At 38.2% G+C, this 17,893-nt stretch overlaps 1 long non-coding RNA gene across 2 annotated transcripts in view; it reads left to right on the top strand.

Moving 5' to 3' along the window:
* The window catches only part of LOC115306907, a 45,996-nt gene that overhangs the window by 15,424 nt on the left and 12,679 nt on the right, over window positions 1-17,893 (top strand). The window contains exon 1 of one of the 2 annotated variants that reach the window (XR_003915488.1): window positions 3,599-3,660. The exons of the other annotated variant lie outside the window; for it this stretch is intronic. This is a non-coding gene — a long non-coding RNA (uncharacterized LOC115306907). Of the gene's footprint in view, window positions 1-3,598; window positions 3,661-17,893 lie in introns of those variants that run through there. 2 annotated transcript variants of the gene reach the window in all.

Below are 17,893 nucleotides of genomic sequence, written 5' to 3' on the forward strand. Positions count from 1 at the left end.
ATTTTTCTGAGGGGCTATCTCCATTTCATTGTATTGCTGGCACCTCTTTAAAAATCTCCCATAATTGCAATTCCCAAGAAAGCTCACAGAGTAGTCACTAAATAAAATATTTAAAAGTGTGTATTTATTGAGTATTAGCAAAAAAAAAAACAAAAAAAGGAAATGGAAAACCCAGAGGCATTCTAGTCTAATAGACAATGACTCATGTTCTGGAACAGTTTCCTGTTCAACAAAAACAAAGAGGAGAAAATAACTGCCAATTGCTGGCAGTGTAGTTCCAAGAGGTAAGAAGCAAATTTACAAGAACTGAATCAAGAAGCGAGTCATCATGAAGAAAGCAGAGGTAAAAATCATAGGAGAAAATGGAAGGACTGCCCATAAGCTAAGAAAAAGAAGGCAAATGTGAAAAGGACTCTCCAGAACTTGAAGATTAGAGTAGAGACTAAAGAGAGCAATAAAAGGGAGAAGTGGAGGTATAGAAAACCAATGCAAAGTACCAATCAATACTTATATTTTGTCTTAATTTAGAACAAACTTTTAATTATGACACAAACTTGTAATTATGATACTTAAAATGTTGAGTGTTATACAATCATACATATATAATGAATATGCATCTTGTAAACAATGGTAATAAAATCAAACACCCATAGACTCACAAACTCAGCCTAAAAAATCAAGCATGACTGAGTAAAGTCTTTTGTATATCCCTTGCTGACACTGTCCTTCCTCCCTCTTGCTTGCCTTTATAGTTCAGCCAATCACATATGTTCTATAAATATTTGGGAGGCAGGGTCTGCGTGTTTTTAAACTTTATGTGAATGCTATCACACTGCATGCATCCTTATGTAACCACGAAGCCTGCCGCAGCAGAGCCTATCTGTAGGAGATAGGATGCGTGGGTGTGTCTCATAAAGAAATGCAGCAGGCAAAAGGAAAGTCTCCTTGCTGGAAGGCTAAGATGTCTCCTATTAAAAACACCACACACAAAAATAAACTCAAAATGGATGAAGGACCTGAATATGAGACAGGAGTCCATTAAAACCTTAGAGGAGAAAGCAGGAAACAGCCTCCATGATATCAACTGCAGCAATTTCCTACTTGATGCATCCCCAAAGACAAGGGAATCAAGAACCAAAATAAACTATTGGGACCTCATCAAGATAAAAAGCTTCTGCACTGCAAAGGAAACCATCAAGAAAACTAATAGGCAACCGACAAAATAGGAAATGATAGTTGCAAATGACATATAGGACAAAGGACTAGTATCCAAAATTTACAAGAAACTCACCAAACTCCACACCTGAAAAATGAATAATTCAGTGAAGAAATAGATATGAAGACACGAATAGATGCTTCTCCAAAGAGGACACCCAGATGGCCAACAGACACATGAAACGATGCTCGGCGTTGCTCATCATCAGGGAAATACAAATCAAAACCACACTGAGATACCACCTCACACCAGTCAGAGTGGCTAAAATGAACAAATCAAAAAACTATAGATGCTGATGAGGATGTGAAGAAACAGGCATCCTCCTACACTGTTGGTGGGAATGTAAACCGATACAGCCACTCTGAAAAACAGTGTGGAGATTTCTCAAAAAACTATCAGTAGAACTCCCCTATGACCCAGCAGTGGCACTGCTAGGGATTTACCCAAGGGACACAGAAGTGCTGATGCATAGGGGCACATGTACCCCAGTGTTCATAGCGGCACTTTCAACAATAGCCAAATCATGGAAAGAGCCTAAATGTCCATCACCTGATGAATGGATGAAGAAGATGTGGTTTATATATACAATGGAATACTACATGGCAATGAGAAAGAATGAAATCTTTGTAGCAAAGTGGATGGACCTTGAGGGTGTCATGCTAAATAAAAGAAAGGACAGATACCATATGTTTTCGCTCATAGGTCTAACAGGAGAAACCTAACAGAGGACCGTGGGGAGGGGAAGGAGGGAAAAGAGTTAGGGAGAGGGAAGGAGGCAAATCATGAGAGACTCTTGAATACAGAAAATGAGCTGAGGGCTGAAGGGGGAGGGGCAAAGGAGAAGGGAGGTGATGGTCATGAAGGAGGGCACTTGTGGGGAAGAGCACTAGGTGTTATATGGAAACCAATATGACAATAAACTATGTATAAAAATAAATAAATAAATAAATAAAAGAACTTAAGTTGAGGGCACTAACTGGGAGCCAGAGTTTCTGGACATGTCCAGGAAACTGGTAGCAAGTCCAACACAAATCTCTTTGCAGAGGTCCTGAGAAACTTCTTACAGAACAACTTATCCCACAAGAAGAAAATCCTGGCATGAACTACAGGATCCAGGAACAAAACCTGAATTATCAAAGAGACATAGTGATTTGGAATATATCCTGGGAGCTGTGATGCAGACTTTGGGTGCCAAGTTTAATTCCAGTGGTACCGCAAAATACAAGATTATTCTATATTCTGTAACACACGAGAGCCCAAGCCACATTGCTTTAACATATCACCAACAGACTGTGACATAAAGGGGAGAAAGCCATTTTTCCTCACTCTGCCAGGATCAACCTTGGCCTCAGAAGGGCTCAAGATGCACAGAAGGAGGACACAGTGAAGCCAGTGGCACCCCAGAAACACAGAGAACTTCCCTAGCACCCCTCAAAGTGAAGTAGCAGCATGCCTAGCTGTCAGCTCATATATCATCTCAATATATGGGGACACTGTACTAGAACGATCAAAATATTTTTCAATATAATTCATTGTCAACTTGGCTAACATCCGGTGTATACAGTGTGCTCTTAATACTCAAAATATTTGAGAGAAAAACTGAGAGAGGTTTGGACTTTCTGTGTCCAAGAAGCTGGTGAACTTAGGGTACGGATGCTAATGTGCCTTCAGTCTCATCCTCAGGCTGGTGAGGTCTGAGGAAATTTCAAGTTATAACCATAACATGTCAGAAGGTAACCCAGGGTGGAAGTAAAGACTGCAGGAGAATGCAGGGATAATTCCATTTGCCTGAAACTTAGGGTCTGTGGAAGTTACTGGAGGATAAATCTGGAAAACTAGTCTTCTCTCAAGTTCTATGGGACCTGAAAGGCCAGGCGAGGGAGTGTGGACTTCTAAGACCTATTCAGTCCTGCTGAAAATGTTTTAACACACAGTGAAATGCCCAGCACTGTGTTTTAGGAAAATTAATTTGCCAGAAAGATAAAAAGAAATCATAAAATGGGAGGAGTGGAAATCAGAAAAACAGAAGACTGCTAGAAGAGTCCAGATAGATTGAGGTAAGAGCAGTGGCTGTGGGGCAGATTCTAGAATATCTGTTAAGTGGAATTGATGAGGACTGGGCTCTACATCTGATACATCATTAAATGGTGTTTGTAAATCACAATATACCATGCAAATTTAATATATATTTAACTTTCTGAAGTTTAACACCACTGAAAGTGAAAACACAATGAAACCTAGGAAATACATCACTATGGAATTTTCAGTGTTGTCATAACTATAATACAAAAAGTCTGAAAGATAAACACGTTTTTTACATATACCCTATATCTTTCCCTTCTTATTCATTTAAGAGAAAAAATGTCCTAGAAGGAGAGACAGGAACATGTCATTTCCCAGACCTTCAGATCGCTAGCCGGATCCAGTGAAGAGAAGTCTGAAAAGTATGTGTGCTTCATTCTAAAGAATCCGAGAAGACAGACCTCCAGTACCGTTTCTCCACCCAGATTGTGCATGTTGGGGATTTGAGTGAGATTTATGATCTATGGTTTCAGGTCTCACATTTAGGTCTTTAATCTATTTTGAGTTTATTTTTCTTTAGGTGTAAGAAAGTGGTTCAGTTTTATTTTTATGCATATAAGCTGTCCAGTTTTCCCAACACCATTTGTTGAAGAGACTGTCTTTTCCCATTGTGTATTCTTGTCTCCTTTGTCAAAGATTAATGATCATATAATCATGGGTTTAATTCTGGGCTCTCTATTCTCTTCCATTGATCTATTTTTGTGCCAGTACCATTCTGTTTTGACTACTACAGCTTTGTAGTATATCTTGAAATCTGTAAAAGAAAGAGAGAAAGAGAAGAGGAGAAAGAGAGAGAGAAAAAACAAAGAAAGAAAGAGAGAAAGAAAGAAGGAAGAAAGAAAGAAAGAAAGGAAGGAAGAAAGAGAGAAAGAAAAAGAAAGAAAGTTTTGTTCTTCTTTTCCAAGATTGCTTTGGCTATTCAGGGTCTTTTGTGGTTCCACACAAATTTTAAGATTGTTTGTTCTAATTCTGTGAAAAATGCTATTGGTATTTTGATAAGGATTGCATTAAATCTATAGATTGCTCTGAATAGTGTGGACACGTTAGCAATGTTTATTCTCCCAATCCATGAGCAAGGAATATCTTTCCATTTTTTGGTGTCACGTTCAATTTCTTTCATCAGTGTTTTATAGTTTTCAGAGTATAAGTCTTTCACCTTCTCTGTTAAATTTATTCCTAGGCATTTTATTATTTCTGTAATAAATTTTTGTAAATGGGATTGTTTCCTCAATTTATCTTTCTGCTAATTCATTATTAGTGCATATAAATGCAACAGATTTCTATATATTGATTTTGTATCCTGTGACTTTACTGAATTCATTTATTAGTTCTAGCAGGTTTTTTTGTGTTGTTAGAGTTTTCTATAGTATCATGTCATCTATGATACTATAGAATACAAATACAAATACTATAGATACAAATAGTGAAAGTTTTCTTCTTTACCGCTTGGGATGCCTTTTATTTCTTTTTCTTGTATGATTGCTGTCTTTAGGGCTTCCAGTACCATGTTGAATAAAAATGATGAGAGAGGTCATTCTTGTCCTATTCCTTATCTTAGGGGGAAAGCTTTCAGTCTCTCACCATTGAGAATAATGTTAGCACTGGGTTTCTTATATATGGGCTTTATTATATTGATAGTAAACCTAAACCTACTTTGTTGAGGATTTTTATTGTGAATGGGTGTTGAACTTTGTCAAATGCTTTTTTTTTCCATCTATTGAAATGATCATGGTTTTTATCCTTTCTCTTGTTAATGTGTATCATATTATCTTATCTGGTTTTGGTATCAGAATGCTGACTTCATAGATTGAATTTGTAAGCTTTCCTTCTACTTCCATTTTTTTCTTGGAATTGTGTCAGAAGAATAGGTATTAACTATTCTTTAAATATTTGGTAGAATTCACCTGTGAAGCCATCTGGGCTTGGACTTTTGTTTGTTGGGTATTTTTTGATTACTTATTCAATTTCCTTGCTGGTAATCAGTCTATCTATTCTTTCTATCTTTTCCTGCTTCAGTTTTGGGAGACTATAGGTTTGTAGGAATTTATCTATTTTTCTTCTAGATTGTCTAATATGTTAGTGTGTAATATTTCACAATATTCTTTTATAATCCTTTGTATTTCTGAGTTGTCAGTGCACAACTGACAATTTCTCCTCTTTCACCTCTGATTTTGTTTGAATCCTCTCTCTTGTTCTTTTTGATGAGTCTGGCTAAAGGTTTATCAGTTTTATTGATCTTTTCAAAAAAGGGCTGGTTTCATTGATCTGTTCTATTGTGGGTTTTGGGTTTTGTTTTGTTTTCAGTTTCTATTTCATTTATTTATGCTCTAATCTTTATTATTTCCTTCCTTGTACTGGCTTGGGGTTTTGTTTGTTCTTCTTTTTCTGGCTCCTTTAGGTGTAAGGTTAGGTTGTTTATTTGAGATTTTTCTTGTTTATTGGATGTATTAACTTCCTTCTTACAACAGCTTTTGCTGCATCTCAAAGAATTTAGATAGTTGTGTTTTCATTTTTATTTGTCTCCAGGTATTTTTCTATTTCCTCCTTGATTTCTCAGTTGATTTTTTTCATTGTTTAGTAGAATGTTATTGAACCTCCATATATTTGTGTTCTTCCCAGATATTTTCTTGTGTTTGATTTTTAGTTTCAAAGCATTGTGGTCAGAAAAGATGCCTGGTATGACTTTGATCTTTTTTAACTTGTTGAAATTTATTTTGTTGCCTAACATGTGAACACGTTACACGTGCACTTGAAAAGAATGTGTATTCTGCTGTTTTAGGATGGAATGTTCTGAATATATCTGTTAGATCCATCTAGACCAATATGTCATTCAAAGCCACTGTTTCCTTATTGATTTTCTGTTTGGATGATCTATCTATTCATGTAAGTGAGTGTTAAAGTCCCCTACTATTATTGTTACAGTATCACTTCCTTTATGTTTGTTAATAGGTGCTTTATGTTATTTGGGTGCTCTCATGTTGGGCGCATAAATTTTACAATTGTTGTATCTTCTTATTGGATTGTTCCCCTTATGATTATGTACTGTCATTCCTTGACTCTTGTTATCGTCTTGTATATTTTATCTAATATAAGTATTGCTAACCTAACCTTCTTTTCACTTCTGTTTGCATGATAAATGTTTTTCCATCCCTTCACTTTAAGTATTCCTGTGTATTTAGGTCTGAAATAAGTTTCCTGGAGGCAGCAAAAAGATGGATTTTGCTTTTTTTATTTTTATCTATTTTGTTACCTTATATATTTTTGTTGGAGCATTTAGTTCATTTACATTCAAAGTAATTATTGATATGTATGTACTTATTGCCATTTTGTGACTTGTTTTACTGTGGTTCTTTCTTCTCTTGCTCTCTTCTTATGATTTGATGGTTTTCTTTAGTGATATGCTTGGGTTCTCTTTCTTAATTTTTTGCATATCTATTACTGGTTTTCTGATTTGTGGTTATAATTAGGTTTATATTCAACATCTTGTGCATATAACAGTCTATATTAAGTTGATAGTCTGTTAAGTTTGAACCCATTGTAAAAGTACTGAATTTTTACTCCTCTCCTCTCATGTTTTAAGCATATGGTTTTGTGAATCCCCTTGACTGATTTTTATAGATGTACCTCATGTTACTGCTTTTGTGCTTCCTGCTTTTCTTATTCCCACTATAGTCTTTCCTTTCCACTCAGAGTCCCCTTTAATCTTTCTTGTAAGGCTGGTTTAGTGGCAATGAATTCCTCTAACTTTTGTTTGTCTGGAAAACTCTTTATCTCTCCTTCTATTTTCAATGATAGACTTGATGCAGAGTATTCTTGATTGTAGGTTTTTTTTCTTTCACCACTTTGAATATGACATGTCATTCCCTCTGGCCTGCAAAGTTTATTCTGAAAAATCAGCTGAGAGCCTTCCATGATTTCCCTTGTATTATGACTATTGTCTTCTCTCTTGGTATTTTTAAAATTTTCTCGTTATCACTACATTTTCATTGCTGTGGGTCTTAGTGTGGATTTCCTAGGGTTGATTTTGTTAGAGGCTCTCTGTGCCTCCAGGATCTATATTTCTGTTTCCTCCCCCAGATTAGGGAAGTTTTCAGCTATGACTTCTTCAAATAAATCTTCTGCCCCCTTTTCTCTCTTCTCCTTCTGGGATTTCTGTAATATGAATGTTGTGATGATTAACAGTGTCACTGTGTTCCCTTAACCTATTCTCACTTTTTATTACTCTTTCTTTTCCTCCTGTTCAGTTTGATTGCTTTCCATTAGTCTGTCCCTCTAGGTTGCTAGTCCATTCTTCTGCTTCCTTTAGTCTACTATTTATTTCATTTAACATATTTTTAATTTCAGGTATTGAGTTCTTCATCTATGATTGTTTCCTTTTTATGGTTTCTATCTCTTTGTTGAGGGTCTTACAGTAATCCTCTACTCTTTTCTCAAGTCAAGTGAGTATCTTTATGATCATTACTTTAAATTCTCTATCAGGCATGTTACTTATGCCTATTATCCTATTTTGTTTAGCTCTCCTATTGTGCTTTTGTCCTGTTCTTTCATTTGGAACATATTCCTTTGTCTCCTCATTTTGTAGTGTAGTGGCCTTATGAAGAAGAGACCTTGCAGTGCCCTGTAGTGCAATGTCTTATGTTCACAAGAACCTGGGACTTCAGAGGTGTCTCCTATGTGTGTTGCATGTGCTGTGCTGCTGCAGCTGAGCCACTTTGTCCTTCAGTCCAGTCATCTTCAATGGCTCTCTTTGCCTGTTTGGCAAAGGGGTTTGGTCCCTGTATTGTTAATGGGCCAGTCTGAGGCCATCTTGGATTGAGCTGGGTCAGGTCAGGCATTTTCCAGAGCTGTGGTGGCACCAAAGTGCAAGGCATACTCCTTGTGTTATCCCTTGGGAGGCTTTCATTGGTGCCTGCAACTGTCTGCCCCCAGCCTACTTATGCAATCAGACTTATATGGGTGGGAGCTGCAGTCAGACTTGGGTGGGTAGTGATCTTATCCTCTCTCTGGGACAGGAGTCACTTTGGAATGGTACTGGCCATTGTCAGGGCTGTTTGCACAATGCCATACATGTGGCACCACTCCAAAGTCCATTTTAGACATGACCATACTTGTCAGTGGACAAGGGATACCCTCCAGAAAATATACTGTTGATAAACAGATGAGCTAACCAAGTTGCTCATGCTTCTGGCAAGGAAAGGGAATCTTGTAATTGCCGCCCATTAAGATGTACACGTTATGGAACAGAGACCACTGTGTAATGTTTCCTACTTTGCCTTTTTCTAAATAAGTTTAAATTGTTTTTATTGTAGTTATTCCTTTCTTCTCTGCCATTCTATATTGGGATATTGGGGGAAATCAAACATCATAGCAGCAGTTCATCTAACCACATGGCGCTATACCCAGATCTAAGAGAACTGAACACCATCAGGGGTCCTTTTGTCAAAGTTAGATCAAGAAACTTGAGGGGCGCCTGGGTGGCTCAGTTAGTTAAGCGTCCGGCTGTGGCTCAGGTGATGATCTCATGGTTCGTGGGTTCGAGCCCCGCATCGGGCTCTGTGCTGACTGCTAGCTCAGAGCCTGGAGCCTGCTCCAGATTCTGTATCTCCCTTTCTCTCTGACCCTCCCCTGATCGCACTCTCTCTCTATCAAAAATAAATTAAAAGCATTAAAAAATTGAAAAAAAGAAACTTGGTAATGCTTTGGATGATCTCCTAGAAAGGCAGAGCTGGACAACAGGAGCCAAAAGCATCACAGGTATAGCAGAGAATTGTATCCAGTCTCACAGTATGAAATAGGATCTGGGACAAGGATTACCACAGAGAAAGGAGATATTATAAAACTACATGTGGGGGCTGGAGGAGGCAGAAAATGGCATGTGGATGGGGCTGAAAAGTCCTGTGCTGGCTTAATGACTGGATATGTTATTCCAATATCACTGCAGGACAGGAGTCCTGAACTTACAATCACACATCTAGTTCCTGATTGGAGGAAGGCAGCTTCAAAATTGCTGAACAGGATAGACTTAGGACAAAGCAAAGGAGAGAAGAAACTCCTACTAAAGATAAATATGCAAATAAAATTTTCATTATATAATGAGAATAAACAGAAATTACCAGCCAATGAACTCGATAATGGAGAAATTAATTCACTGCTCATAAAATTCGATTGGTATGCTCTCAAAATTACTTTAAAATAAATACATTTCAGAAAGTCAAGAAAATAAGTGAAGCAATAATATGCTTTTAAAAAGACAAGAAAATGTAAGAAAAAGGTGGCCTTAATTAAGAACTGATAACCATGGAGGGGTGCCTGGGTGGCTCAGTCGGTTAAGAACTGATGACCATGGAAAGAACCAATTAGAAATCCAATAGATGAATAACATAACCCTAGAAATAAAGACATCTGATGAATTGGATATACAGGCAGTCCTCACTTTGCACAATTTAGTGGTTTTTAAAATATTTTTATGTTTTTATTTATTATTGAGACAAAGAGAAACAGAGCATGAGTGGGGGAGGGGCAGAGAAAGAGGGAGACATAGAATCTGAAGCAGGCTCCAGGCTCTGAGCTGTCAGCACAGAGCCCGATGCGGGGCTTGAACCCACAGCTGTGAGATCATGAACTGAGCTGAAGTCGGATGTCCAACTGACTGAGCCACCCAGGCTCCCCAGAACAATATAGTGTTAACCAAACTCAGGCACATAAGAACTAAGTCCTCACTTTGCATTGTTCTGTGATCATTGAAGACACAGCGTTGAAGACATGCACAAATTTCTTAACATGGTACAGTGTGAAGCAAGGATGGCCTGTATCCTAGGCTAGACAAGGTCAAAGAAAGAATTAATAAGTATTGGAAGCTAGTACAAAAATTCACTGATAGTATAACACAGACCAATAAAGATATTAAAATATGATTGGAAAACTAAGGGAAATGGAGGCTAGATTAAAGGGCTCCATTACACATTTCTTAGGCTCTAGAATAGAAAGGAATAGAGATAATGCTAAAGGGTCAGAACTGAAGAAAAATGTTAGCTTTCAGATGTTTTAAAAGTGCATATTAAGTGGTGAGACAGGAGATGGCATGGGGAGCATTGCAAATAAACAACAAATCAAACCTGTGAGAGAGACTCCAGGAACCCCATCAGAGAACCTGATGTGTGTTGCCTCAAGTTAAGGGACATAAAGTTCAGATTTATTACTCACATGTGAGAAAGCAGCCTGCAGCCACAGAGTAGAGGTTGTGTCTGGAAAGTAATGTACTCACCTCCAACCACAGAACAGACTGCATAAATGCCAGGAAATGGACAAGAATCTGGAACAACAATGTCAATGGAACAACATTCAAAGGGATCTGGAAGGGAAGCCCCTGCAGTACCTATTAAAGAGCCCATGGGAGAAAGATCTGTGTTTAAATGTCTGCCAGGTCCAGAAGGCCCAAGGGGAGGTCTTATAATGATACTGGTCAAGAAAAACCTTTCTGATCCCCATGACCTTGCATCCTTGTCTTGCTTCAACACAGTTGGGGTTAGTAGAAAACGGGGTAGAGGAGGAATAAAGAGAGAAGAAATTAATATCTCTCTTTCCCATATGGTATATTCTTTTTTTTTTTTAAAGGTTTATTTAATTTTGAGAGAGAGTGACAGAGCAGGAGTGGGGGAGGAGCAGAGAGAGACACACAGAATTGGAAGCAGGCTCCAGGCTCCAAGCCATCAGCTCAGAGCTGGGGCTCAGGGGCTCAGACCCACAGACTGTGAGATCATGACCTGAACTGAAGTGAGCTGCTTAACCGACTGAGCCACCCAAGCGCCCCCCAGATGGTATATTCTCATCTGCAGTAGGCCTTAGCTGGGAGAAGAAAGAAAACTTAAATACTACGCTGAGACTGAATTTACAACTAAATGTGACCATGACATTTTATTGTCTATAAATATTGACTGTCCAAGTTTTCATCCAGAAGTAGGGAAGGACTACCCCTACATTTAGAAAAATAAAAATAAAGTTGCTTTTATTATTAGACCCTGGGTCATACACTGGTGACAGTAATTTGAAATCCTGCTCCAAGTTGGAGCCACAGATCTAAAATAAACCTACTGGTCCTGGCTCTCACCCAAAAGCCCTCCCTGTAGCAAGGAGCCCACTCAACATACAAAAGAAGTCTCTCTTTTCTTGATGTCCCAGCCTCCCCAAAAGAGGAGAAAACCCTTCCCTCTCATGATCCAAGTCTCCATTTCTACTCCAGGATGATCAATAATATTTCCTTAAGGGGGAAAATAATTTCCTCCTCCCCATAAGGGGTATAAGCTAACTCCTGACTCAGACAAGAAATGATTAATAATCCACAGTGAATTTCCCAAAGTTGGTTATTCCAACAACAGCCAAGTCTTTACAGTGATCTTTCCTCCACTGTGAGGCAAAAAGACAACCATGCCTATCCTCATGTGGTCTTGTCTCATATTCTAATCAGGTTTAGTTTCCTATCAGTTTAGATAAGAAAATATAAACATCTTCTAAGAACAAATCATCTTCAGGCATCCAGCATTAAGATTCAAGATTTAGGGGAATGGGGTGCATGGGTGGCTCAGTTGGTTAAGCTTCTCACTCTTGGTTTCCACTCAGGTAGTGATCTCATGGTTTGTGAGTTCCAGCGCTAGGGATTCTCTCTCTCTGTACCTCCACTTTCATGCTTTTTCCCTTTCTCAAATAAATAAACTTAAAAAAAAATTTTTAAGGTTAGGGGGAAAAACATGTCTATAGAGACATGACCTTCTTTTTTTAAATTTTTTTTCTAATGTTTTATTTATTTTTGAGTGAGAGAGAGAGAGAGAGAGAGCGTGAGCAGGGGAGGGGCAGAGAGAAAGGGAGACACAGAATCTGAAGCCGGCTCCAGGCTCTGAGCCAGCTGTCAGCACAGAGCCCAGCTGGGGGCTCTACCTCATGAACCACAAGATCATGACCTGAGCCAAAGCCCTACACTCAAAAGACTAAGCCACCCAGGCACCCCGAGGCACAGTTTTCAAGATGGACTCAAATTAGATTCCTAAATATAACATTTGACATCTTCATCTAGAGGATTGCCATTTAGGTCGTTGTGTAAATAAAGGAGTTCATTCAAAAAAGTCTTTCCAAAACATCTACCCCGAAGTAAATGAAAATTTTCACTTCCAAAAACAAATACTGGTAGCATCTTTTAAATAACATTTCACTGGGACGCCAGGGTGGCTCAGTCAGTTAAGCGTCCGAATTTGGCTCAGGTCATGATCTCATGGTTTGTGGTTTCACGCCCCACACTGGGCTCTGTGCTGACAGCTCAGAGCCTGGATCCTGCTTTGGATTATGTTTCTCCCGCTCTTTGGCTCCTCTCCTGTTTGCACTCTTTTTCTCTTAACAATAAATACACATTAAAAAATGTTTTAAGAAATAAGTGACATTTAATTGTCTTAAAAACAAAACCCATGGATCCCACCAGGTACCCTATTATATATCTTCTCAACATCAGGAGCATTAATGTGCGCACACACAGAGGAAAAACCTGTCATCTTGTAGCATATACACAAGGGCATTTGATTCACTAGTATGTCTTGTGGGACAGAATGACATTGGATATAAATGGACTAAACAGCCCATGTTTTCTTTTGCAAGTACCCTTTGACTTCTAAGATCTGGCACAAACCTTTTTTTTTTTTTTAATACTTCTGACTTGATTTTCAGGAGAGAAAATCTTGAATCCATTTCTCAGGACGATTTGTTTCTTGAAGACAATATTCTATGCTGGCTTTATTATATGGTTATCAACAAACACGTTTCATATTATATAAAATATGCTATTTCCAGGATTTTGTGATGTGTATGGTACTTGTCAGATTATTCAAGTTTGTAAGTTGTGATTTCTTTTAAGGAAATAAAGGTTTGTTTTGTGTTCTTTTCCCTAACAAGGCACTGCAAGTTCTATAAGTGTTAGACCCCAGAAAATCTCGGTCCACCCCTACTTGCTCACAGCGCCTCAGGGCAGCCATTTCCTACAGATACATGTGTAATTGTTTCAGGAACCAGGTTTTTGTCTCTGCCTCTTCAAACTCAGAAGTCATAAAGCCCACCTGATAATTAGAGGTGTTTCATCCTCCCCTGTTGGGTTCCCCTAACCCCAACCACAATTTTTGTATAGTCCCTTCATAAAAATTTCCTGAGTGACCCCTTCAGAATATGTTTCCTGTTGTGATCCTGACTGATACAACCTGCAAAAAGTAAAATAACATTATGTATTTTAAGGGACAGTTTCTGGAGCTATTATAGGCCTATCTTGATCAATATTTATTTCCAACCAACACAGTGTAGGGCAGCAGTTCTCAAACTTTTAGACTTAGAACCCATTTATACTCTTAAAAATTACTGAGGACTCCAAAATCTTTCTTTAGTTAATGTTGGAAATATATATATGTATATATATATATGCATCCATATGTGTATGTATATATACATACTTATCCATGTATACATATGAATAAAAATTACAACTGAGAAATTTTAGAAATTTATTTTAAAAACTATAAGCCTAATAGATATTAACATAAATAACAGTGTTACGAAAAATAGCTGTATTTTCAAAACAATTAGTGAAAATAATGATTGTTTTACACTTTTGTAGATCCTTTCATGTCTGACATAACAAAGGACAACTAGATTCTCATACCTGAAGTGACATCCCAACTGTTGCAATATCATGTCACGTAACTCTTGGAAAACTCCACTCATGAGGAAATGAGAGTGAAAAAGGCAAATAATATCCTAATATTATTAAGATAATTTTTACCTCATTGACTGCACTAAAAGAGTCTTGGGAGTGTACACTGACGCATACTTTGAGAATCACTGGTGTAGAAAAATAGACTGATTTGGGAGTCAAGATCCTTAGATTTTGGTCCTAATTTTGCCATCTCCCAGCAATTTGCTCTGTAAGAAACTACATAATTAATTTTTTTTGTTTTTAGTTTATTTATTTAGAGATAGATGGAGACAGCATGAGCAGGAGAGGGGCAGAGGGAGAGGGAGAAGAGAGAGAATCCCAAGCAGGCTCTGCACTGTCAGCACAGAGCCCAGAGGGTGGGAGGGGGCTCAAACTCATGAAACCGTGATTTCATGACCTGAGTTGAAACCAAGAGTCGGACACTTAACCAACTGAGTCACCCAGCGCCCCTTGTTTAAAACATAGTTTACACATCTACTAAGTGAAGCATCCAAAGAGAAGAACTTAGAATATTACTCATACTAAAATTATTTAATGCTTTAATTTATAATTTAGTGCTTAATAAAAGAAATAATAGCTGTCTTTGAGTCACTTTGGAAGTTACCTAATGAGATTTCAGTATGGATTATCTGAATGTTAATGGAATTCAAGTGTCATAATGTTGAGCTTCATTTTTGAAGTCATGTATCAGAAAAATAAAGAAGGAAAACATATCTAATTATGACTTGATTTGTTGGGAAATGCATACTGTAACTCTCAATCACAAAATTGCCAAATAATCATTTAAGATACAATTTTGGTTATGATAAGACATGTTAAAACTTCTTTGGAAAATTACAGCAATGATTCCCAACTTCCCATTAGCTAGGAACTTGAAGAAACCAGCTGCTTACTGGCTGGATTGGACAAAGGGCAGAGATGGCTTTTGTAACTCTCCCCACCCTTCCTGGGATGTGTCCAGCCCATTGAGCAGCCTTGTTATGGAACATCCAGTTAAACTGGATCTCTGGGAGTGGAGCTGAGGTTGCACTTTGTCAGTGTGAGAACAATGTGCACCAATAACACAGTCCCTGCCTTTCCTTAATTTTTCTTGGGGCTTGATTTTTTATTCGGACCCACAAAAAATTGCCATGGCACATGGGAAGAGTGATAATGGTAGATACCAGGGGTAAGGGAGAAGAAATGTCCGAATCAACAGAGAAGTCAGTTACTGTTAAGTAGGGCAACATCAATACAGTAGACTTTTGTTCCATTGAGAAAAGACCTTTGTTTCACATAGGGAGCTTTCAGTGTAAGTCATGCTCTTTGAGTATGTCACAAAGTGATCTAACCTGTACATGGTAGGCTGGAGTATTGGAATCCTCATTCCTTACACCAATGAAATTAGCAATCACAGAATTTAGTTTTCTTTGTGGTTTGTCTAAATGTACACTGATCATTAACCTTCAGATAGCTTAAAAGCTGTAAGTAGAGCTAGTTCTGAATTGAAAATCAAATTCTACTGGTTAGCCATTCTGCAGTTGTTCAGCATTCAAAAGGCTTTTACTGGGCATCTACAGATGTAGGCAATGCAGTTTCAGCAGTTAGTAAACAGTCAGGATCCCTGCCCAACAGACCTTAATATGTAGTCTTTTTACAGTTAACAATATCACTGTTTCAGAAATTAGGAAATCAGCTGTTTCCAAAGGGCAACTGACTGAGCTGGAAGGAACCATACAATCCCCTCAAATTATCAATTTTAAAAGAGAGGTTTGGGCATCTGGGTGGCTCAGTCTGTTGAGCACCTGAATTTGGCTTAGATCACCATCTCACAGTTTGCGAGTTTGAGCCCCACATCTGGGTCTCTACTGTCAGCACAGAGCCCACTTGGGATCCACTGTCCTCCTCTCTCTCTGCCCTTCCCTCCCCCCGCCCCGTCAAAAATAAACACTTTAAAAAAAAAATAAAATAAGGGTTCAACTGTATTATTCTCCCCCCGACACACACATACATTTCATGGTTTTGATGTCACTTTTAAATCCTTTTATCTTGTGTATCCCTTAACCAATTATTGTAATTATAGTTATTTTTACTACTTGGTCTTTTACTCTTTACACTAGTTTTACAAGTGATTAATCCACCATCTTTCCAGTGATATTTATTTGTCCATATATGTTTTGTTACTATTTAGCACTCTTTCTTTTCAGCATAAAGAAGGTCCTTTAACATTTCTTCTAAGGCCAGTTTAGTGGTGATGAATTCCTTTAGCTTTTACTTATGTGGACAATTCTGTCTCTCTCCTTCACTTCTGAATGATAACTTTGCTGAGTAGAGTGTTCTTGGCTGGAAGTCTTTTTCTTTCACCATTTTGAATATATCATGCCTCTCCTGGTCTGCAAAGTTTCTGTTGAAAAAAATCTGTTGATAGTCTTATGAGGGTTCACTTGTATGTGACAAGTTGTTTTTCTTTTGCTGCTTTTAGTATTATCTGCTTGTCCTTGATTTTGGTGTTTTAATTATAATGTGTCTTGGTGTGAAGTTTCTCTGGGTTTCTCTATTTGTAACTCTCTGGATTTCCTGGATCTATATATCGGTTTCCTTTCCCAAGTTAGGGAAGCTTTCAGTCATTATTTATTCAAATAAGATTTCTGCCACTTCCTGTCACGCTTCTTCCCTATGATATGAATGTTAGCCTGTTTGATATGTCCTGTAGGTCCCTTAAGCTATTGCAACTTTTCTTATTTTTTTTTCTTTTTGCTCCTCTGACTGGATGAGTTCCACTGCCATGTCTTTGAGTTGACTGATCCTTTCTTCTACTTCATCTAGTCTCTTTTGAATCCCTATATAGTGTATTTTTCAGTTCAGTTTTTGCATACTTCAGCTCTGTGACTTCTATTTGCTACTTTCTTATATTTCCCATCTCTTTGTTGTAGTTCTGTGTTCATCCATCCAGTCTTTTCCTCAGTTTGGTGAACATTTTGATGACTTTAACTTTGAACTCTTTGTCAGATAAATTACTTACCTTCATTCCATTAAGGTTATTTTCTGAAGTTTTCTCTTGTTCTTTCATTTGGAATATATGTCTGTTTCTTCATTTTGCTTGATTTTCTGTGGTAGGTTTCTATACAGTAGATGAAAAAACCACCTTTCCTAGTCTTGAAGGAGTGGCCTCATGTAGGAGATGAACCCTGTGGTTCAACTCTGCTCCAGCTCATTGTTGTCTTTCAAAACTTTGTGCTTGTCCAAGAAGGCTGTTATACTTTTCATAGATCCTGTAGTTGAGGATATGCTAAGACTTGTCAGTGTCCCAAAGGACCCGAGTGGCTAGATCAGGCTGCCTGGAAGCCAGACCCTCAAACATCAAGTTTTAAAATGTGCAAATATATACAGTCCCATGGAAGTGCAAGAAAAGCCCTGCTGGGCCACCAGAACCAGATAATCAAGAGGTGTCCTCTAAGTGGCAGCCAGAAAATTCAGAGCACCAGACATGTGTAAAATTTCCCATCTGGGAGATGCTGGTGCTCTAGAGCATGGCAAAGAAAGAGTACAAAGATGACGCTCACCAGTCTCCATTCCCATAGTGTTCCAGCAGGCTTTTAGAAAATGTGTGTGTGTGTGTGTGTGTGTGTGTGTGTGTGTGTGTCTGTGTCTGTGTGTGTGTGTGTGTTTGAGAGAGGGGAGAGGAGAGAGAAATTAGATGTCTTCCTTACATTTGATGCTTTAATATAAGCAGGTGAACCTACTTCAACTTAAATCTGGGTGCAGTTGGCTCCCTCCAAGTTTCACCCTGGGGTGAGTGAAATCAGAAATAAGACAAGGATGCCTACTCTCACCACTTTTATCCAGCATAGTATTGGAAGTCCCAGCCACAGCAA

Source organism: Suricata suricatta, chromosome 11, assembly GCF_006229205.1.
Source record: "Suricata suricatta isolate VVHF042 chromosome 11, meerkat_22Aug2017_6uvM2_HiC, whole genome shotgun sequence".
Lineage (NCBI taxonomy): Eukaryota > Metazoa > Chordata > Mammalia > Carnivora > Herpestidae > Suricata > Suricata suricatta.